We start from the raw sequence: 18,297 nt of genomic DNA, 5'->3' as shown, positions 1-18,297 counted from the left end.
GGCTGGAGGGAGGGACAGGAAAGGTTGGCAAGGAACACGTCTTCCTAGAGAGGCGCGTCCCGTGAGCCCCGGAGCCTGCATCCATCTGTGGTGTGATGGCAGCCCCTGAGGAGCGTGAGGTGGAGAATTTCATCCTAACCGGGTCCCTCCTGCCGCCCCGGCCACATGGAGGGAGGAGGGCCAAGGGCCAAGGGTGGAGGGAGGCCCAGAGAGCTGCCCTGAAGCGCGTCCTCCTGGGTCAGGGGAGCAGAGAAGAGGGAAGAGGGTGTGTCTTTGGAGGGAACCCCAGGACTTCCCAGAGGGCTGGGTGTGTGGGCGCGGGGGAGGGTGGAGGCAGGACCACGCAGGGACTTCTGACTGAGTGGATGTGGCGCCATTTCCCGGGACAGAGAAGGAAGCTGCCCAAGCCGGCGGCCTTGTGTGGTGCCTGGAGGGTCTGCACCAACCAGAGGATGAGGGGCCAGGGGACAGGAACGGGTGTGCAGGCCGGGGGTGCAGGCGAGGAGCGGAGCGGGAGTCCCCGTGAGGGTGAGTCAGGGGAGGCTGAGGGATGAAGACGCGGTGTCGGGAGAGCCTGACGAGGGGGTGGGAGCTGTTACTCCATCGGGAGCTGGCCGGGACGGAGCACACGGACAGGACGGGACAGGAGTGAGCGTGCTGGGCAAGGCTGGGTAGACCCCACAAACACTGTCCTTTCAGGGGCGATGGGGGCCTCCCTGGTGGCCTAGGGGTTCAGTCTCAGCGTTAACACTGCTGTGGCCTGAGTCCGAGTTCAATCCCCGGCCAGGGAGCTACCCACACGGCACAGCAGACCTCTCCTGTCTCGCCAGCTGCTCCCTCAGCAGTGTATATCTGGCCTACACCCAGTTTTTCTACGCAAAAAATAAATAAATCTTTAAAAAAGAAAAAAGGAAAAAAGGAGGGGGTGGGTTTCCATCCCTGAAAATGAAATCACACAGAGACAGCTGTTGGCCCTGGAGGTTCATGCGTCTCCAAACTCAGGCATGGACTGGAAGCTTCTAGATGTCTGATTCTTGAGTGCAGCTCCAGCCGCAGTGGACCCGGGGCCCGGTGCAGCCAGGCACAGCGAGCCAGGAAGCAGTTGCCTGTACTGTGTTCCTTCTTCCCTGGAGGAGCAGATTCCCTTCCGCTCGTGGGCACCCAGGCCGTCCTCCGGGTGGTCCAGTCCAGCCCGGCCCTTCGGGACTGAGACCCAGGGGCCTGAGAACCCACCCTGCGAGCTGACAGACAAATGAGAACCGGGGACCCACGTTTCTCTGGGATCCCATTTACTATACAAGGATCTGTCGACGTATTTCGTAGGATGTGTCTGCAGTTGTTGAGAATTAATGTCTTTACAAGCAGAACTTGAAGTTTCTCTGCAGCTGCTTTTGACCTGCAGACTGTTGCCCCTTTTACCAGCACATGGGCGCCCACCCTCGCCTCTTCTCCTCGAGGGATCCCAGGCGGCTTTTCCACCAGCCGTCCCCGTGGAGGCTGCTCCCGGCTGAGCGGATGCAGAAACGAAGGCCAGAGCTGCAGGCTCCCAGCCCTCTGTCCCCGATTTTCAAAGCTCCTCGCATCCCCTCCCTTTTGAGTTTTGCATTTAATGGGCTGGTCGAGATCTGACAAGATGTCACGGCGAGACTGTGGGGAAACCCACTCTGTGCCCTCACTTTTCTCCTCTGGGACCTTCCCAGACTGTCTGTGTCCCGAGAGGAGGGTGGGACGGAGGGTCCTGTCGCAGCCCCCCCACTTGTCACTGCGGCCCTGACCCCCCCACCCCGACCTTGCCTCCCTGCTGTGTGTCACATCACCCCCCTGCAAGCCCGGAGCCACACTGGGCGGGGAGCCAGCATCGATGGAGTCCCGCTGGGGGCGACCTCTGTGCCCTCGGGAAGGTTCTGCTTGTCACCCGAGCTCCGGGGAAGCCTGCAGAGAGAGGCTCGCTGAACAGCAAGGGGGCAAACCCTCACCCTGGCCGTCGTTTCCTCGCTCATCGTTTCCTCCCGGGGGTTCCTAGCGGCCAAGTAGAAACTGGAAATCCCCATCCTCTGGGCCGAGGGCACAGCAGTGGTGTGTCACGGCAAGAAATACCTTGTTTTATCACAACGCCTGTGTGAGCTTCAGCGCATGCGAAACTCGCCACTGTTCGGCCCGAGGTGTTAGAGCCGGCAAGTCGCAGCGTGAGCTGTGCCAACCTACCCGATTCTCAGGCTGCGCCTCCTCCCAGGCTTTAGAGGGAACTGAGGCTCGGGGAGGATACTGGGTTTGTCTCAAGGCGGGGTGTGCCCTGCGTGAGGTTGTGGCCTGAGCTCTCTGACAGTTGGGGGCGGCCTGAGAAAGTCCCTGGGCTCAGAGCAAAGTTGGTTTTTGTTTGTTATAAAGATTTTGTTTATTTTTGCATAGAAATGGGGTGCAGGCCCGGGGTGTGCGGGGGATGAGAGGATTTGCCAGACAAAGTGGGGAGCAGAATAGGCAGATTTAGGGAAATACACTGCTAAGGGGGACAGCAGGCAAGACAGGAGAGGTCTGCTGTGCCATGTGGGTCAGCTCCCTGGCCAGGGATTGAACTCAGGCCTTCATGGTGGTAGCGCTGAGACTTAACTCCTAGGCCACCAGGGAGGCCCCCCTGATAGCAAGGTTGTTTTCCTACTGTTCCTCTGGGTCTTCCAGGTTCCTCACGCCCAGACCTTGTCTCCCTGGGCAGGCAGGTAGTCCTTCTCATCTTATCACTATCGTGTTCACCGAGGCGGGTGCTTCCCCAGCACCCACTATTGAATCTGCTGGAAGCCAATCATTATTTCCCTGCCTTTGTCTTTCTTATTTCTCTAAGATTGTTCAATAGCACACTTTCCTGCTGGATTCCCAGCTCTGTGTGCTGTTTGAATATGTGGGCAGAGGTGAGGTCCTAAAATAAACAAGTAATCAAAAACCCATAGGAGACTCGGAGCTGATAAAGAAGGTCCCAAGATGTATCCCCTTGGAGGCTGCATTAACATAAGAGTGGGCACCTCTGTTCCCATGCCAGGCTGGAGCCAGAGGGATCGGGAGCAAGGCCGCAGAGCCGGATAGGAAATGTTCCTCCCACGTCTCCACTGTCAGGTCAGGAAGCTCCTGGAGCTTAAGGAGGTGACGCAGCCTAATCCGTGTGCCAAATGTTTGGCTGATCTAGGAAAATCAGCCAAGTGATTTAACTGACTTCCTCCAAGTTGTCCATGCTGGCTCAAGCAGCTCTGTCCACCACCTTAGAGAACTTCATCGGCATTCGTGTTTCAGCCCAGATGATGTTCCAAAAGGGCGGTGAAAATCGAGAGAAAAATTTGTTTTCTTACTAACCCTAAAAGTAGAAAGTGTGCAATAATGAGGAATGACAGAAGGTGATTTGGTGATATTTTCTTTTAAATATGGGCATTGTGCTCCCCGCTCCATCCCCTAAATATAGGTAGTCCCAGGAACACTTAGTAGTCAAAGTAGTTTCTGTGCTAAGGGCCTTCTACTACTCAGTCCTCTTCACACCCTCAGAGGTGGGGTCTCATCACCTTCCCTCCTTTTGCAACGGATTAAGAGAATTTTCAAATATGCCCAAGAGCACACAACTGTGGAGTGACTGTCAATGTCCTAACCTTGATTCCTCTGACTCAGAAGTCCGCTGGGTGACACACCAAAGCCACACTCACCGCCAATCTCCCTGCCTTTTTCCAAGGTCAAGAGTGATATCGCAAACCAACAAGAGCACCAGAGCTGTGGAGTCATGTTTACCTTTCTGGTCATTAGTGCATTTCCAGCTTTTTATTATTTTATATTTAGGGAGTACATTTTGTGAGACACTCTGTTTATTTTTCTACTGAAATGGTCTTTTAGGAGTTAGAATCATTTTTAGTAATAAGATATTTACATCCATAATTGAGCCACTCTATCTTCCGCATGAATTTTATTAGCTTCTATGCTGGATCTGTCATAACAATTTATACCAATGCACACTTTCAGCATCTTGCAAAAATTCCCTCAAGAGGGAGCTCCTTGCAAGCTTTAGATTTCTTCAGTCTTCTCAGGTCTGAAACTCATTTTTAAGATGTATTTTCAGAGAAAGGATTACAATCCTTTATTAGTAGAAATGTCATTTATGGAAGAAGCATGAGAAAACAAAATAGAAGTGCAGGCATTTGAATTCTTAAGAAGGAGGTTATGAAGATCTAGGGATTAGAGTCTATATAAATTACTGTATGAGAAATTAAAGAAAAATTCTGTAATTATTTTAATATGAGGAAACATAACACTAGGCAGGATCTCAAGAGATAGCGAGAACTGCTTTTCCCTATTGTTGTGGACTTTGGGGAGACATGGAGGGACTGGGGGGGGGACATGCGGGATTCTCAGTTCTGCTTGGATGCCAATTATATAATTCATTATATTCATGTAGTTACTGGAGGCAGAGCTTATTAAGGTGGTTGTTTTTGTTATTTATCAAAAGATATTAGAAATGAAGAAAATGCAGAGAGACATGGCTAAAAAGACAAAAGGGAAGTAAAAATGGAATTCTAAAAATAATTAATTATTACAGAATATGTTAAAAGAGGAGGAGCAAAGGAGTGGAAAACAACAACAACAAACCCAGATGGGACAAACAGAAAATGAATTAGACTAGCAGACTTAAATACAGCACATCAATAATTAACATTAAATGTAAATAGTTGAAACACTCCAATTTAAAGGCATAGATTCTATAAAAATTACCATAAGGAGAACTTAAACATATCTATAATTCTTTTAGTATGTAGAATCACATGGAATTAGATGGAATCTTAAGGAGACAGGGAAAATTTCCTTTCTCTACTGTTAAGAAGTTTGTGGGGACACAGTGGGAAGGTGGGGACTGGAGAAAAAGGAAAACCCCAGGATAAGCTGCTTTTAATGTAAATATGTACAGGTTGAAGGTAAAAAGATGGAGTAAATATGTCATATAAATGGTATGCACTGGAAAGCTTGAGTGACCACATTAATAAAAGATAAAATAGACTTCTGGATGATCAAAATTACCAGAAATAAAAGGGGTGATCTCAAGAAACACATAAAGTCAGAAATCTGCACACACCTAATGAAGAGCTTAAAATGCATGGAGAAAATAATGACAATGTAAGGTCATAATAGACAAATGTGTTCTTAGAGTTGGGCATTTTAGCATCCCCCTGTCAGTTAATTGATAGAACATCTAGACAAAAATGCACAGCCATTCACTGAGGTTGGCCATCCACTGGGAGACTGAGCTGGTGTCGGCCAATGGGTGCTCCGCTCATGATAGGTTTCTATTTAATTTTCTCCCTAATGAAGAAGCAGCTGTCTCAGCAGCCTTTGTAACCCAAAGGACATCTTGAGATTGATTATAATTGCTATGAAAGTGAACTTGAGGTCTTAGCTTGGCAAGTGAGCTACAGAGGATTTCCTCTTCACTCCCACACTTGAGAGCAGCCCTGTGATCTAGACAGGATGAGTTTCTAGTGAGCAGAGCAAATTGCCTCTGCCCAATTAGAATCAGACGTCTTTCTCCAAGGAGTGTCTTACAACCTCTGGAACCCCAGGCTGTCAGAATGGGTTCCTCCAGGGCTCTCCAGCCTCAATGTTTGATTATGCTGATGAGTCTTTGAGGTTGAGATTCAAGTTTTACCTATACAACTAAGTGACACTTGAAGCAGAGACCTGTTCATTATCTTCCAGCCACCCACTTCACCACCAGATGGTGTTGTGCAAGGCTTATTGCAACACTCAGAGGGCCTCCTGGTGCTGCAGGCAGATTCACCCCCACCCTCACCAGCTTCTCAGCCTAACCAGCTTCTCAGAAGAGAATTTTTCAATTTCCTGCAGTGACAGGAGCTAACAATCCTCTCAGCCTGCAGAAATAACAGATTTCAAAATTGTGTACACTCTGCTAAGATTATACAACAGTAGTTGTTTGGTTCAAGCATCTTATGTTCCTTATCAGTTAAGCTGTGTGTGCTTGTGGAGACTGGACTGGTCTGAAAGTATTCTTATTTCTATGTTAATGTTTTCTTAGTTTAATTTGAGACTTCTTGCCTTCTTTTCTAATTCACAAGGAGCTAGAAAACAGAAGATCTTCTATTATCCACTCTGTGTAATAGTTGGGAATAGGAGCATACAAGCTTAAATTGAGCCAGGTAGCCAAATTAAAAAGAACTGAACACATTTGGTGGTTGGGAAGAAATCTCCAAGATGAAAATACTACACTTTCATTAGGTAAGAGGAAGAAGTCTGAAAATGTATTAAATAGAGCAGGATGTTGATTTCCAATGGGCTTTCATCTTTTCATGAAATGTAATGTAAATTGGATTGAGAAAAAGAGCAGGAGAAAGTCAGGAAAACATTAGAGACTAATCTGTGGAAAAAAGATAAGACTTCGTACTCAGACTAGTATATAGAATCATCTAACCTATCCCACCCAGAGACACTTGGGTTCCCAAGTGAATTCTTTTATTTTTAGAATCAAGATTGTGATAAACGCAATAGTGTTTCTTTCACAGAGTACATCTCGCATCTATTGTTCTTCCCGTCTGTTTTCCTCAGATAGGTTAGTAACGCTCCCTGATGCCAAAGAAAGCCTTTGTGCGTCCACTAAATCCATGCTGGTCCCAGTGGCAGGTCCCCAAATTGAATGTGGCTTTTTTCCACTTTGTTTTTAGCTGAAAAAAAATAGAACATGAGAAAAGGCCTTTGCTCTCCCGTCCCATGAAAGGCCCTGCCATTTCCCCTCAACTTCTATTACTGCGGAAGGCTGGGGGAGGGCGGCTTAAGGTATCACTTCAGAATAATCTGATGCATCATCTAAATTTGTCACTTCTCTTGCTGTGATTTAATCACATCTCAAAGGGGAGAAAGACATTTGGAGTCCATTAATTTTTCTCTACTAGCTGTAAGAAAGGGGGAAACGTGGAAAAACTTCTTTCCTGCTTTTTCCTTCACATGTGAGCGAGTCAGGAATCACAGCACTTTAATGAAAAGATAAGAACAAAGAGGCCACAAGTTGTTAGTATTGTGTCCGGGGGTCTCTTCTGAGACTGGATCGCTGCAGGTATGCCTGTCCCGCCTGCCCGCTGCAGTCCTGTGTGGCGGGCACACCCCGCGGCTTGCTGGTCAACCCAGCCCTTCATTCCCTGGCTCAGTTACTGTCTGGCCTTTTCTTTCCTGCTGGTTCTCCCTTCCCGTTGCCTGTTCTTCTGACCCTTACTTTTCAGCACATGATTCCTGTGATAAGATCTCCCTATGTTCCTTTTTTCTATTTGCTTGTTCACTTGACCTTCAACTCTCCTGTTTGCCATGACGCACTGGGCCCCTGAGCTGAGCACATGACCTCGGCGGTTCCAGAGCCGCAGCACCTTCCTGCACGAGCCGCTCATCCCTCTGGCTCATTTGCTGCCTTCTGCTCTGTTGAGGAGCTTTGCATTGGGAGTGAGAACCCAGGATCTGAGTTCTGGCTTGGGAACCGATGAGTGAAGCGAGGACCCTGGTACGGGGGAGCCAGGTATCCTGCCTGCATCACAGACCAACCCTGCAGGCTCCCAAAACTCTTGTTTTTAGCCCCACACGAAAGTCCCTTTTTAAGGAACCTTAACGGATTTGTTGTAAGAGATGAGACTAGAAAGCTTCATCCTGCACGCCCTGATGCTCTTGCGTTGGAGGGTAGGAGTCTTCTTTTGAGACATGTCTTGTTGATGTAATTCTACAACAATTTTAAACCCACAGATTAAGAACATGTGTTTCTTTGTGTCACATGTTTAGAGAGACCTCAACTCATTCTGAAATCTATATTGAAGAATGTCTTCAAGCAAGCAAAATTGCGACTTTGTAGCTCTTTATACTTCACAGCTACAGAGGGAATCTGAGCAGAGCCACCCCCCCCAACCCCAACCTCCCCACCCCCAGCCCCCCAACCCCCAGTCCAACCTGGGACTCCTCTGACCAGGCCCTGGGCTTTTATTGTTGCGCAGGAAGGGGGGTGTGATAAGGTGGGAAGGTTTCCCTTTTCTGGTCTCAGTCTCAGAATGCCAGGAATGTTCTCAAAGATGGCTCTGTCTGCAGGACCTCGCTAACTCCTCCTTGATTCTGTTTCCATTGTATCAGCTGCCTCTTGGGACTGAGGTTTCATAGTTTGATTATCTGCGGTCGTACAGTCCTTCCTCTTTTTGTCCTAAAATTACCTCTTTCAAGCTTCAAGGAGTGCTCCCTGCCTTTAGGACTCAAGGCAAGACCCCACCTGCCTTTCTTCCACTCGCTGCCCTCGGAGGCTTTGATGGTATCTGCTCAGGCTTGGTCAAGGCTGAGCAAGCTGATTTGGGTTCTGAAAATGGAAATTTTTCCATGAGCCAAATAGTTTTTGAGTGAAAGCACAGTGGTCCTCACTGTTGGAATGTAGGAACACCTCGTAGGGACCGCCGACAAGGGGTTAATTAAGCATCCTGCGCTGTTAATAGAAGGGAGAAGCAGAACCGATCCAAAATATATAATGTATACTCCAAAATAAGCCAGGCTCGCCCCTCTTAATGGGTTGGCTAGGGACATGCCAAGTTCTACAGCTAGTGAATTGTACATATGGTACAACTTTTCATACCAGTCAACATTTGCTCCAATATGATTTTAATTATGGCCAGATTGGGGAGCTGGAAGAAAGCACTGGCATTAAATGGAAAAGTTAAACACAAGCCCTTTGCTCGGTGGCTGAGGTTTAAGTTAGGGTGTATGCAGATGGACAGGTCAGGACAGTAAGCCGGGTGTAGTGTGGGGGGACTTGGGGGTAGGGTGTGTCTCCCCTTTAACCCTATTCATCCGCAGGGCAGAATGGGAGTTGAGACTTGACTGATGTTTGCACCTTGATACTCACATTCCTGCTGTCCTCTCTGGGGCTGTCTGGCAAGACAGTGCCATACTCCGGACTAAGCTGGCCTTCAGTCTGAGGGGCTGGATATGGCAGATGGGTGGCTTTGAAATTTCTTCCTAGCCAGACTTCATGAGCTGTGCCCTATTGTTTCTCTGAAGTTAGTTTTACATGAAGAATTCAAAAGTGATGTTGTTTTCGTCTTTTAAGAAGAGAAACGGGCAGCAAATTTTGCTCCGGCAAGACTTGGCTGCACCAAGGGGAAAACCACCCCCTGGAATGTGCTTTTCTCCAACATGAACAGCCTGTCTTTGGTTTCCTTTAGAACTTACCAGAAAGGCTTCTCCTGACTGAATATCTTCTGGGTAAGCACTCTGAATTCCAGCTTTCTCTTCTGTGGCTTGAAGCTATAATCCTGGAGTTGACTTACGAGGTTTACCTAGAGGCTTCAGCACACAAACGGCAGGCTGCTGTCGTCTTCTGGACAAAAGGAGCTGGAGTTAGTGTGAGGAGGGGCCCTTTGGAGAGGGGCCAAGTCCATCAACTGTGCTTTTGCCAAAAAAGTGGGAGGCGTGCCCCCTCTGTCTCCATGGAAAGGGAGGCAAAGCAACTTGGAACCCCCAGGGTCACAGGGAGATGAGCCAGGGATCCCAGATATTTGAGAAGAAACTGTATCCTCATCGCTGCTGCCTTTGGCCTGGTAAAGCAGCAGTGTCCAGCTGCCCTGCAGCCCATGGGTAGTCTGGCAGGTGAATGCCCATGACCAAGTCCACCTGACCTTTTCTGTGAGTCCTGGTGACTATTGACATACAGACGCTTACTCTGTGTGCACACACACTAGCCTACGTTTACTATTGTTTGGGTTTTGGCTCAGTAAGTTTTCTTGGGATCATCACCAATTTCAACCAGAGAGAGATGCGGATTAATTTTTTTTAAAGATTTATTTGTTTATACATACAAGAGCTGGGGTACAGGCCAGAGGTGTGGGGGAGGAGGGGGGTGAGAGGATTCACCAGAGACAGAGTGGGGAACGGAACAGGCAGGCTGACTGAAATACACTGCTGAGGGGAGCAGCGGGAGAGACAGGAGAGGTCTGCTTCGCCATGTGGGTTTCTCTTTGGCCGGCCGGGGATCAAACTTGTGCTGCAGAGGCTGTGGATTGCTTCATAGTGCGGTGCTTAACCCCTTGCACCACCAGGGAGGCCCAAGTTGTGGATTAATTAATGAAAGTTCATCTGTAATAAATATCAATGGCTTGAAATGTCTCACTTTGGGAGACATTTCTTTGGGGCAACTTCCTCTTCCGTGGGATAAGCAAAAATGAAATGAATGACTAAAATTAATTTCACCTAGTTGAATTGGGTTTTTTAAAAATGGACTTTGTTTTTAAAGATTTATTTATGTATGCATACAAGAGCTGGGGTATAGGCCAGAGGTGTGGTGGGTGAGACGATTCACCAGAGACAGAGTGGGGAACAGAACAGGCAGATGGACTGAAGTACACTGCTGAGGGGAGCAGCGGGAAAGACAGGAGAGGTCTGCTGCACCATGTGGGTTGCTCCCTGGCCAGCGGGGGATCGAACTCATGCTGCAGAGGTTGTGGACAGCTTCATAGTGCTGTATCTTAACCCCTTACACCACCAGGGAGGCCATAAAAATGGAATTTTTAATAATATTCTATGTTCAGAGATATTAAAATGAAAACTTACCAGCTATACAAATTATTTTCCCACATTTGGGAAGGAGAGAAGAAAGGAAGGGAGGGAAATCATTCGTACTTTATATCATATATAAACCCCTCATTTCTTCTTCCATATTTATTTCCATGGCCTTAACATATTGGCTTCAGTCAAGGTTCACCACTTCTGGAAAGTGCTTGCATGGAACCCAGGTTCTTAATCACCAGTCTCAAAAGGAGCAGGAGATACTGGCGTTAGCTATAGCGGCGTCTACTGTCAGGGAAGCCCAAAGACTCAACTGCATCCATAGGTGCCCATCCTTAGATATTCAGTCCTCCCTCCGATGCTACCCCAGCACCATGGAGACCAAAGCCATTGGGGGCCTGGCCTAGGTTCAGTCACAAAGAGATTATCTTTCCCCCAATTGGGTAGGGACAGGCTCCTGGGGGCTTAGGTAGCACAAAGGATGGCTGCTTTAGGTGGGATGTCTTTATGCCCCTTGTTCTGAGGATCTGGTGTCCTCTGCTGACCTTCACCACTCTACATCTGATTGCTGACCCACTTGTATGTTAAGTAGTAGGGAAGGAGCCGGTGAAGCCACCGTTCCTTAAAATACAGGGCCTGCCCTTAATGTAGCAGAAAGCACAGTCATTTAAACTCATGATTGCAATACAACCAGAATTTGCTGCAAGTAGGGATATTAACTGAAAGTGGGCAACCCTACAAAAGGAGCAAACTGTTATGCTTCATGGCATTAAGGAAGTCTTTACAGGGCTGGAGTGATTGGGCCGAGTCTTGAAGGAAAGGTCAGGCTTTTCTGGGCAGAGACTGAGAGAGGGCATTCATCTCCATATCTTTACTGGGGAAGAAGCAAAGATGTGCAGGTACCAAAGAACCTGGCACATTTCTGGATAGAAAAAAATTCAACATCTTGGAAACAGGAAATGTGAATGATTGGGAATCCTCTGGCTGGGAGACTGGTACACCAGATCAGGGCCAGATTGCACTCACTGGGATCAATTACAATAACTTATGCATATGTCGATATCTGCTGCCAAAACGTTTGCACCCTAAGATGTGGGAATGAATTTTACTGACTTTCATCAGTTTTCCTGAATCCCACTGTGTTTTAAGAGCATCCGGATTTTCACTGACTAGATGCATTGGTTGGTATTTGATGTCATTTCCGTCCAGATGAGCTGATTGAACTGTAGCTTATGATATATGCTGTAGCTTATGATATATATATAATATATCAGAACTGCACATAAAACCTGTAGCTCATGATATATATATTCACATATGTCTCACACACACACACACACACACACACGCGTGCGCGCACACACACCACGGTCATTTGCTCATTTGTTTAGACTTTGCCTCTTGGGCAATATGAGCCATTCCAGAGAAGGGAGAGGAGCCTTGTTGAGGTCTGGGCAGCCCAGACAACGTCATGATGTCCCCAACTGTGGTCCCCAACTGTGGTCGGGAGTGGGGCCTGGCACCATGCAGGCGGATCCAGAGACACGGCATGCGCACCTGATGTGGTGGGCTTCCTCACCGAGGGGAAGCCATGAGGCTGCCTCCTCCAGGCCTGGGCATTAATTTTAAGGAATGTTGCAAAGGAAATATATCACTTACCGTCTTCCTCCCTCCTTGGGCGTGTTTGTTGTGATTGGAAATCATTCTGGTCCACATGCTTGTGGCTTCCCCACTCTTTGTGCTCCTCTGTCAGGCAGCCCTCTGTGAAAATAAACTGAAAGGGCCAAGTGTTTTATTCCGCTCCAGGAAAAGGAGCGGAGTCAGACTCTGGAGAGCTGGACCCACGGCCGGCAGCTGGTGTTCTTCACGGCTGCCTTCTTTTCTAGCCAGTGGCCGAGTCGGGGTGCAGTAGGGGTGCTGCCAGGGCTGGTGGGGAGCCCAAGAGCAGGTATTCTCAGTAAATGGGCCTGCTGGTCCTGGTGTGCTGTTCGGTAGAATTCACCTGGGGTTAATCTTGACCCTTTCTGTCAGGAGAGGAAATTTTGAGCTGCTCTAAACTTGCTTAAAACCTAAAAGATGACCTCCCTGGTGGCGCAGGCGGTTGAGTGCCACACTGTGAAGCTGTCCGCAGCCTCTTCAGTGCGGGTTCGATCCCCGCCAGCCGGCGAGAATCCCACATGGCACAGCAGACCTCTCCTGTCTCACCCGCTGCTCCCCTCAGCAGTGTATTTCAGTCAGTCTGCCTGTTCTGTTCCCTGCTCTGTCTCTGGTGGATCCTCTCACCCTCCCGCACATCTGGCCTGTATCCCTGTTCTTGTATAAATAAATAAATCTTGAAAAAAAAAAACCTAAAAGAAAAGAGGGCCTCCCTGGTGGTGCAAGGGGTTAAGACTCAGCACAATGAAGCTGTTGGCAGCTACTGCAGCATGAGTTTGATCCCCGGCCAGAGAGCTACCCACATGGTGCAGCAGACCTCTCCTGTCTCGCCCTCTGCTCTCCTCAGCAGAATATTTCAGTAAATCTACCTGTTCTGCTCCCCACTCTGTCTCTGATGAGTCCTCTCACTGCCCCCCCACACCTCTGCTCTACATCCCAGCTCTTTCATGCATAAATAAATAAAAATAAATCTTAAAAAAAAAACCTAAAACAATAAAATAAGAATCTGTGCATTTTGGATTTCCAACCTTTTATAATTTAGTTCTATATCTAATAACATCTCCAGGTGCTGGCACAACAAAGGCTCATGAATATGTCCCCAGCAAGTGGGGTCACACCACCTGCTGTCCCACAGTGACTGATGACGGTCCCGGGAAAGCCAGCCTCTGGGGCAGGGAACATGGGCTTTCGTGATCATTATTTTTGTCTGACTGGACCTGGAATGAACAAGGAAATGATCGTTCTACTTTGGTTCCCTGTTGCAAACATATGATTTCTTAATGGAAATCCCTTTCATTTAAGAGGAAAAACTCCAGATACAGAGCCACACAAATCAAGTGTATGGTTACTGAATTACTGTAAGAGGACCCCACCCAAGTCAAGCCAAAAAAGAGTACTTAATACTCCAGGGGCCCCTTCATATATGCCCACCCAATGTCAGGACCCTCACCAGCCCCACCAGTACCACTCTGCTAACTTCTATGCTTATCACTAAACTCAGAGCTGATCACTGAAGTCCTATGGTAATCACTGAGCTCTTATGCTAATCATCAAACTCCTATGCTAATCATTGACTTCTATGCTAATGCACCCAAATATGCATGCCTAGATTTAAAAGTTTAATCTTGCCCATCTGAAAATAGTGAATAGGGCCTCCTCTGGTGGCGCAGGTGGTTGAGCGCAGCTCTGTGAAGCTCTGCAGCGCTGGTTCAATTCCCGGCTGGCCTGGGAGAATCCCACATGGTGCAACAGACCTCTCCTGTCTCTCCTGCTGCTCCTCTCAGCAGTGTGTTTCGGTCGGTCTGCCTGTTCTGTTCCCTGCTCTGTCTCTGGTGAATCCTCTCACCCTCCCACACATCTGGCCTGTACCCCTGTTCTTGTATGCATGAATAAATACATCTTTAAAAAAATAAATAAATAAAAATAGTGAATATATCTTTAATATTTTTAAACTGTGGCTACTTCCTCTATCCTCTTACAGTTTACCCATGGAAACTTTAAGTAGAACTTAAAATGTTTAAGTTAAATTCTACCAGCAAACATACTCACTCTAGTTACATTGTGTTGCATCTTATCTTGAGGCTTCTTTTCCCCTCAAGACATCATGGTATACCTACTTGTAACTGTGTGTGCATTAATATGCAGAACCCTATTTATATGAAATGGGGGGAGGCTAGAAAGAGACGGCCTGTATGTTTGTAAACATGACAACTGTGAGACTCTACATGCCCGGCATCGTTGATGGGGGGATGCGGCCTTGTCTCTAATGGGACCAAGGTTGAGGCCTCCAGAGGTGATGTTGGGGATCATAGCTTTGGACTCAGGGATGTACCCTGGGTCTGCCATGACCCCACTCTCCAGCCCGCCGTCTTCTGTTGTTTTCTTTGAGTTAATCCTATTCTGTTATTGGAATAATCTATTGTTTTTGCTCGAAGTCAACAACCAAAACACGCTGAGACCTAAAAATAAATATAATTTGAAAGCTTAGAAAGCAGGGCCTCCTTGGTGGCCCAAAGGGTTAAGCACTGCAGTATGAAGCAATCCGCAGTCTCTGCAGCACAAGTTCGATTCCCGGCCAGGGAGCTACCCACATGGCGCAGCAGACCTCTCCTGACTCGCCCGCTGCTCCCCTCAGCAGTGTATTTCAGTCAGTCTGCCTGTTCTGTTCCCTGCTCTGTCTCTGGTGACTTCTCTTACCCCCCAAATCTCTGGTCTGTACCCCAGCTCTTGTATGCATAAATAAATAAATCTTTAAAAAAATGTTTAAATAAATCTTAGTAAGCAAAATAACGTCATTGGAATGTAGATTAACAATAGAAAAGATGAGGTGGTTTTGCCACTGTATTTGTGAAAGGTGTGAGATATGTGTATATATATAATCATTATTTTATAATGTAACAGATATAATATATAATCATTGTAATAGATACAATCATTATTTTACACACACTCATGTATGTGTTAGACAAAACAGCCCATGACTCTAAGGACAAGCCAGCCAACAACCAACGGTCATGCGTGAGGCTAGGAGTTAAAATGCCAGGCCTCTGGGGTCACAGGGCCCTGATTTTCCACTCTGGTTGTGCCACCACTTGAGCCTTTGGGAGTTATTCAGCTTCTCCACTCCTGCTTCTTCGCCCACATCACAGAGATAATAGGACCCATTTAAAAACCAACATCCATCGCTCTCCTGCTACAAAGAACAATTATTCATTAAACTCCCTCCCTAATGAACATTGATCCTTGAAAATATGAGTTAAACCTCAGTCCTCGCCTTAAATATAAAGAAGTGTGAAAACACGTCAAGTGTTTTCTTTCACTTGTGGCCACCAGCACTTTCATTTCTTACTTGATTGCTCATTAGCCTCATAATAATAATTAAAATGGTGAGTGCTTGAAGAATACCTTAGAATTCAAGTGATCTAGCTCGTTTGTTTCTTTTTTTTTAAGATTTATTTATTTATGCATACAAGAACTGGGGTACAAGCCGGAGTTGTGGGGGTGGGGTGAGAGTTTTCACCAGAGACAGAGTGGGAAACAGAACAGACAGACTGACTGAAATACACTGCTGAGGGGAGCAGCGGGCAAGACAGGAGAGGTCTGCTGCGTCATGTGGGTCACCTCCCTGGCCGGGGATTGAACTCGTGCTGCAGTGGCTGCGGATAGCTTCATAGGTTGCGTCTTAACCCACCACCTTGTGCCACCAGGGAGGCCCTCGTTTGTTTTTTAATAGAGAAAAAACTCTTACCCTAATTACCTCTCCTGCCAGTGTCCTCACTGTAACCTATAGTTAAGGGAGTCTGCTGAAGACCCTGTTATTTGAACATTTCTGTTAACATGTGGGGGGTGAGGAAACACAAAACGGAAACCTCTAGTCATTACTTTTTCATGCATTTGGGGGGATGTTTATTCTGGGATTGTTATAGGACCCAATTCTTGACTTATCATCATAAATCTATGAAAAAAAAGAATGGATGCAGTAACAGGCAATTTTGACATTGTCTCATGTCATGGCTTGTTAAAAAGATAAATGTGCAATAACAAAGTCTCCAAAATAACAATGAATTTGACTGCACACCGACCTGCTTCTTATAGTCACTTAAACCCACATCAGAGAGGCTTAAACTCAAACAGCCAGGTGACTTCAGAGGGAGAACTTTTTTCTCTTGCCCGGAATCCACGCTCAGAAACCTGAGCCAGCATCTCCACGTGGCCGCCCAGTGTCACAAACCCTCCGCTTGTAAACATGGCAGTGAGAATATGCCTGAAGGAAGTTTAATTAAAAGGACAGAAAATTTAATAACTGTTATGTCTGGGTAAGGGCCAGCGCAGCAACCCGCCACCCCAAGGGGATGCTGCCCTTTGCTGCTCTAGGATTGAGATCTGAAAGGGCTTGGGGCTGACTGGCACTTCTCCGGGCCTCTGGGGCTCCTGGGAGGCCCTGGTCTCTCTCCGCAACAGGACTCTGGGAACCCGTCCAGACCTGGCCGGTGCTGGTCGACCCTCCAGCATGTCCCATAGTTCTGGCACCCAAGGCTAGATTTGGGCTCCTCCTCTGGGGTGGCTCTATGTGCCAGTTCTGATCCTGCGTCTGCAGGCCCCTCCCTGCTGGTCTCACTGTGTGCAGCGGTGAGCGTGGCCACTGCACCAAGGTGCCTGGCTTGCAGCGGAGGCTCGGGTGATGGTAGTTGAGAAAAAGAACTTGGCTTCTCTGAGTCTCTGTGCCCTCCGTGCCCATGCTACCTGTGGGGCCATTGTGAGAACTGAATGGGGACTCTGCGCCAACAGATGCTCCATGAACCCATCTCAGGTTTTCTAGATCTAGCTCTCCCTTTAATTGACCACCTCATCGCACTGCAGTTTCTTTAAGTTGTAATGAAAGGTTTGAACTCCATTGACTTAAGACCTTCACCAGCTCAAATGCGCTAAGATTTTCTAAGATTCCAGCAACCGGGGACCAAGACTCTTTGGGGGCAGCGATTTCTTTCTGGAGTGTAGCAAGGTCAGGCGTTGGCTGAAAATATGGGAAGGTCATTAGGGAGAGCTTTTTACCACACCCTGGTGGGAATCATTTCAGACAACTTTCAGATTGGAATTTCTCTGCAAAAGTGAAATTACTTCCACATTTGAAAACACTATAAGACAAAAATTTTTTTTTAAAAGAGTGTAAGGTAACTTTGAGATTGATGTGAAATTTAGACTGTTTGGTGATTTGAAAGACTTTGTAAGCGCAGTTATTTCAGAACTGTGACGCCTAAATTAAGTCTGCTGGAGCAGAGAGAGCCTGGCTGGGGAGCCTCTGCTGGGGAGCTTCTGACTCAACTGGTCACCGGCTGCTGGGCCACCCATCAGAGGGACCTCATTTCTTCATCTCTGAAAAGAGAATACCATTCACTCCCCAAATTCTGTGACCCCAGAACTGTGGAGTCCTTCATTGTATGTGCCCTAGAACATAGTAACACTGACGAGACATCTTTCCTATAAAAACAGATCTCAGCTTTGGCGTCTGAATCAAGTCCACTGCCAAACACCTTTTCTCTCTGTGACCTTGCGTGTCTCCCCACGGGACGCTTTAGTTGACCTGATCGTAAAAGTGGAAAGTCAGGTCCTCCGTTACCTGGATGAATCAAGCCTCAAAAACCAAGTTGTTGCTTTTATTTTGTTTTGTTTTGTTGTTTTGCAGGACGTAAGCCAGGAGTAGTTTGTTCTGAGTTGTACTTCCTCTTGTCCGTGGAAAGTGAGATTGTTCATTTCATGTGGTGTGAATTACTAATTCCCAGATGAGTAACTTAATGAGCCTACTACTGTTTTCTTCTAGGACGGGATGACTCAGGAGGTGATGGCGCTGCTCAGTCTCGCAGAAGACCGAGGCTTTCCTCTTCGGCCATCTGGTTTGAACGTAAGTTCGTTCGTGAGTTCCGTTTGCTCCCAGCGGGTGCCTGCAGGTCTTCACAAGCTCTTAATGAGCAGCTGTCCTGGAGTTAGCAGGGTGATTAGGCTTGGCTCACCTGCCTGGGACCCGTAATTACCTTGGCTTTAGATGCTGGATTTTTTCAGATGTCTGGGAAAAGCAAAATGCTGGTGTGGCAAGGT

General features: G+C 47.5%; 1 protein-coding gene across 1 annotated transcript in view; it reads left to right on the top strand.

Moving 5' to 3' along the window:
* SCAF8 (SR-related CTD associated factor 8) overlaps nt 1-18,059 on the top strand; it is a 174,966-nt gene extending 156,907 nt beyond the window's left edge. The window contains exon 22 of the mRNA XM_054697941.1: nt 18,023-18,059. The gene's annotated coding sequence lies outside the window, so the exon portion shown is untranslated. The remainder of the gene's footprint in view (nt 1-18,022) is intronic.
* Nucleotides 18,060-18,297: the final 238 nt, after the last annotated feature.

The sequence above is a fragment of the Talpa occidentalis genome, unplaced genomic scaffold, assembly GCF_014898055.3.
Source record: "Talpa occidentalis isolate TD23 unplaced genomic scaffold, MPIMG_talOcc4v2.1 talOcc4.2, whole genome shotgun sequence".
NCBI classification, from domain to species: Eukaryota; Metazoa; Chordata; class Mammalia; order Eulipotyphla; family Talpidae; genus Talpa; species Talpa occidentalis.
The sequence above is the reverse complement of the archived record's forward strand: the minus strand, read 5'-3'. Positions and strand labels throughout refer to the sequence as shown.